General features: G+C 33.1%; 1 non-coding gene across 1 annotated transcript; it reads right to left on the minus strand.

The window, feature by feature from the left end:
• Positions 1-641: 641 nt before the first annotated feature.
• LOC137757556 (U6 spliceosomal RNA) lies at positions 642-748 on the minus strand. The gene has a single exon (XR_011072396.1). It is a non-coding gene; the product is annotated as a U6 spliceosomal RNA (small nuclear RNA).
• Positions 749-5418: the final 4670 nt, after the last annotated feature.

Raw genomic sequence — 5418 nt, forward strand, 5'->3', positions numbered from 1 at the left:
CACAAAGCACCGAGTTGATCTCCCTGTGCTATGTGGCTGCTTCCCACTAGCTATCTATTTTACATTTGGTAGTGTATATATGTCCATGTCACTCTCGCACTTCGTCCCAGCTTACCCTTCCCACTCCCCGTGTCCTCAAGTCCATTCTCTACGTCTGCGTCTTTATTCCTGTCCTGCCCCTATGTTCTTCAGAACCATTTTTTTAAAATTTCATATATATGTGTTAGCATACGGTATTTGTTTTTCTCTTTCTGACTTACTTCACTCTTTATGACAGACTCTAGGTCCATCTACCTCACTACAAATAATTCAGCTTCATTTCTTTTTATGGCCGAGTAATATTCCATTGTATATATGTGCCACATCTTCTTTATCCATTCATCTGTTGATGGACACTTAGGTTGCTTCCATGTCCTGGCTATTGTAAATATAGCTGAAATGAACATTGTGGTACATGACTCTTTTTGAATTATGGTTTTATCAGGGTATATGCCCAGTAGTGAGATTGCTGGGCCATATGATAGTTCTATTTTTAGTTTTTTAAGGAACCTCCATACTGTTCTCCATAGTGGCTGTATCAATTTACATACCCACCAACAGTGCAAGAGGGTTCCCTTTTCTCCACACCTTCTCCAGCGTTTAAAAATATGGAACGCTTCACAAATTTACATGTCATCCTTGCACAGGGGTCATGCTAATCTTCTCTGTATCATTCCAATTTTAGTATATGTGCTGCCGAAGCAAGCACTGATTTTAAATAGAATGAAGTAAAGCTTATTTCTGCCTCCTTTTATTTATACCTAGGTAACTTGATGAGTTTTTTGGATGAATTTGATGCATGACATGTAGAAAAGAAGAAAGAAAACCTCTTGTATTTTATAAGATATTTTAAGAAACCTTATTGGTAGAGCAGTGATTGGGATTATAGCTATCCATTTTTAGGGGCTAGGAGTGGGGAAATTTATTGCTCCCCTGTCTCTACATTTCCATAAAGCTTAGCAGATGTCCCTGGGATAAGGAGTTAATTATTGGAGTTAAACACACTTTCTTCAACTTTTACAGTGCCAGTGAAAGAAAGATACCTTTGAATAATGTCGCTGTACTCTTTGTAAATTCAGAGGTAAAGATAGAATCAATTATGTTTTACAAGAACCTTTTTATATGGTTCCACATGATAAATGCCTCACTGAATTTATGTAGTGAATGCATAATCATTTACTGCAACATAAAATCTATATAAACAATACATTTTCCTTTTTACATTGATTTCTATTTGTAACAAAACTAAAATCAGTTCCAATCTACAGAAATAACCAAACCACATGCTTTCTAACAAAAAGGATGAAGGAACCAAACATCACGGGTCCTAAATGTATGAAGCAAGCATTGACAGAATTGAAGGAAGAAATAGAGAGCTCTACAACAATAAAAGACTTCAATACTCCACTTTGTTTTTTAAAAGTTTTTAAAAAACAGCTATATTAAGGTATTATTGACAAATAAAAATTGAGTGTATGTAAGGAGTAAAAGGTGATATTTTTAAATATGTATACATTGTGAAAAGATTACCACAATTAAGCTAATTAACATATCCATCATCTCATATGTTTACTATATATATTTTTTGTGTGTGTGGTGAGAACTTTTGAGATCTATTCTCTTAGCAAATTTCAAGTATTCAACGTTATTATAAACTATAGTCACTATAATGTATATTATATCTCCAGAACTTATTCATCTTATAACTGAAAGTTTGCACCCTTTGATCAATAGCTTCTTTTTTCCCCTACTCCTCAACATTTGGTAACCACAATTCTACTATCTGTTACTATGAGTTTGACTTTTTTTTTTTTTTTTGATTCCACTTATAAATGAGATTCATGAGATATTTGTATTTCTGTTTCTGGCTTATCACTTAGCATACTGTCCACCAGGTTCTTCCATGTTGTCACAAATGGCAGAATTTCCTTCTTTATAAAGACTGAGAAGTATACCAGTTTGTGTGTCTGTGTGTGTGTGTGTGTGTGTGTATGTGCCTGTATCATATTTTCTTTAGCCATTCATCTGTCAATGGGCACTTAGGCTGTTTCCATATCTTGACTACTATGAACAATACTGCAATGAGTGCAAGTAGTTCAGATATCTCTTTGAGACATAGATTTTATTTCCTTTGAATATACAACCAGAAGTGGGAATTACTAGACCATATTATATTTCCAGTTTTAATTTTTTAAGGAATCTCCTATTGTTTTCCATAATGCCTGTACAATTTACATTCCCACCAACAGTGTACAATGGTTCTCTTTTCTCCACCTTATTTCCAACAATAGTTATCTTTTGACATTTTATAACAGCTAACCTAACAGATGTGAAGTGACAAACTCATTGTGATTTTGATTTGCATTTCCTTAATGATTAGTGATTTTGACCATCTTTTCATGCACATGCTGGCCATTTGTATGTCTTCTTTGGAAAAATGTTGATTCAGTTCTTCTCTCCAATTTTTAACTGAATTGTATGTGGTTTTGTTTTTTTTTTGCCAATGAGTGGTGTGAGTTACTTGTCAAATTTTAATATTCATCCCTTATCAGATATATGATTTGCAAATATTTACGTCTATCCATAGTTGTCTTTTCAGTTTTTTTATTGTTTCCTTTGCTATCCAGAGCTTTTTTGGATTGGTGTAGTCCTACTAGTTTATTTTATCTTTTATTGCCTGTGTTTTGCTGTCAAATCAAGAGAAAAAAAAATAACATTGCAAAGATCAATGTCAAAGAGCTTTTCCTCTGTTTCCTTCTAGGAGTTTCATGGTTTCATGTATTATGTTTAAGTCTTTAATCCATTTTTGAGTTGATTATTGTGCATGATGTAAGATAAAGGTCCAGATTCACTCTTTTGCATGTGGATATCCAGTTTTCCCAATGCAATTTATTAAAGAGCCTACCCTTTCTCCCTTGTGAATTATTGACACCCTTGTTGAAAATTAATTGACCATATATATATGTGGGATTCTTTCTGGGATCCTTATTCCATTCCATTGATCTATGTGTTTGTTTTTATGCCAGTACCATAATGTTTGGATTACTCTAGCTTTGTAATACAATTTGAAATCATGAAGTGTGATGCTTCCAGCTTTGCTCTTGCCCAAAGTTGCTTTAGCTATTCGAGGTCTTCTGTGGTCCCATATGAATTTTAAGTTTTTTTTCTATTTCTGTGAAAAATGCCATTGAAATTTGACAGGGACTGTATTGAGTCTGTAGATCACTTTTGGTAGAGTTGATATTTTAAAAATAATAATTCATCCAACCCATGAACATGGTATATCTTTCCATTTATTTGTGTCTCCTTCAATTTCTTTCATCAATATTTTATAGTTTTCAGTGTACAGATCTTTCATCTCCTTTGTCAAGCTTGTTCTTGTTTTATTCTTTTTTTTTTTTAACATTTTTATTGGAGTATAATTGCCTTACAATGGTGTGCTAGTTTCTGCTTTACAACAAAGTGAATCAGCCATACACATACATATATCACCATATCTCCTCCCTCTCGCGTCTGCCTCCCTCCCACCCTCCCTATCCCACCCCTATAGCTGGTCACAAAGCACGGAGCTGATCTCCCTGTGCTATGCGACTGCTTCCCACTAGTTATCTATTTTACATTTGGTAGTGTATATATGTCCATATATACACTACCACTCTCTCACTTTGTCCCAACTTACCCTTCCCCCTCTCTGTGTCCTCAAGTCCATTCTCTAGTAGGTCTGCATCTTTATTCCCATCTTGCCCCTAGGTTGTTCATGACCATTTTTATTTTTATTTTTAATTTGTTTTAGATTCCATATATATGTGTTAGCATACGGTACTTGTTTTTCTCTTTCTGACTTACTTCACTCTGTATGACAGACTCTAGGTCCATCCACCTCACTACAATACACTGTTGGTGGGAATGTAAATTGATACAGCCACTATGGAGAACAGTATGGAGGTTCCTTTAAAAAACTAAAAATAGAACTACCATACGACCCAACAATCCCACTACTGAGCATATACCCTGAGAAAACCATAATTCAAAAAGAGTCATGTACCACAATGTTCATTGCAGCTCTATCTACAATAGCCAGGACATGGAAGCAACCTAAGTGTCCATCGACAAATGAATGGATAAAGAAGATGTGGTACATATATACAATGGAATATTACTCAGCCATAAAAAGAATTGAGTTATTCGTTTTATTCTTTTTGATGGTATTGTAAATGGGATTGTTTTCTTATTTACTTTTTCAGATAGTTTATTGTTAGTTTATAGAAATGGAAATGATAGTGTAAATTGATTTTGTATCCTGTAACTTTATTGAATTCATTTACTAGTTTTAACAGTTTTTGATGGAAGGTTTTCTATATGTAAATTTATGTCATTTGGAAATAAAGACGATTTTGCTTCTTCTTTTCCAATTTGGATACCTTTCATGCATTTTTCTTGACTAGATGATTTTTAGGGCTACCGGTACTATGATGAATAGAAGTAGAGTGGGTACACTTGTTTTGTTTCTTAGAAGAAAAGATTTCAGTTTTTCTCTATTGAGTATGATGTTAGCTGTGGGTTTGATATAGACTGCATTTATTATGTTGAAGTACATTTCTTCTTTATCCACTGTTGACAGATTTTAACATGAATGAATGTTGAATTTTGTCAAAAAACCTTTTTTGGATCTATTGAGATGACCATATAATTTTTATACTCTATTTTGTTAACATGGTGTATCACATTTATTGATTTTGCATATTGAACAATTCTTACATCTCAAGGATGTATCCACTTGATCATGGCATATGATCCTTTTAATGTGCTATTGAATTTGGTTTTCTAATATTTTGTTGAGGAATTTTGCATCTATGTTTATAAGGGATATTGACTTGTAAATTTCTTTTCATGTAGTGTTATTGTCTGGCTTTGGTATCAGAGAAATGCTGCCCTCATAAAATGATTTTGTCAGAGTTTGAGAAGAACTGATGTTAGATCTTCTTTAAATATTTTGGTAGTCTCTTAGGATTCTTTGTAGTCCTGTGGGATCAGTTATAATGCCCTCTCTTTTATTTCTGATTTTATTTATTTGAGTTCTCTCTTTTTTTCTTAATATAATTAAAGATTTGTCAATTGGGTTTATCTTTAAAAAAAAAAGCCATCTTTATTCCTTTCACATTTTCTATTAATTTCCTAGTCTATATTTCATTTTATTTCTGCTCTAATCTTTATTATTTCCTTTCCTCTACTAACATTGAGCCTAATTTGTTTTTCTTCTTCAAGTTTGTTGGGGATTATAGTTGGATTGTTTAATTTAAATATTTATTATTTTCTTAATGTAGGCATTTAAAAATATAATTTTCCCTCTTAGAACTGCATCTCATAAGTTTTCCTCTC

Source organism: Eschrichtius robustus, chromosome X, assembly GCF_028021215.1.
Source record: "Eschrichtius robustus isolate mEscRob2 chromosome X, mEscRob2.pri, whole genome shotgun sequence".
Taxonomy (NCBI): Eukaryota; Metazoa; Chordata; class Mammalia; order Artiodactyla; family Eschrichtiidae; genus Eschrichtius; species Eschrichtius robustus.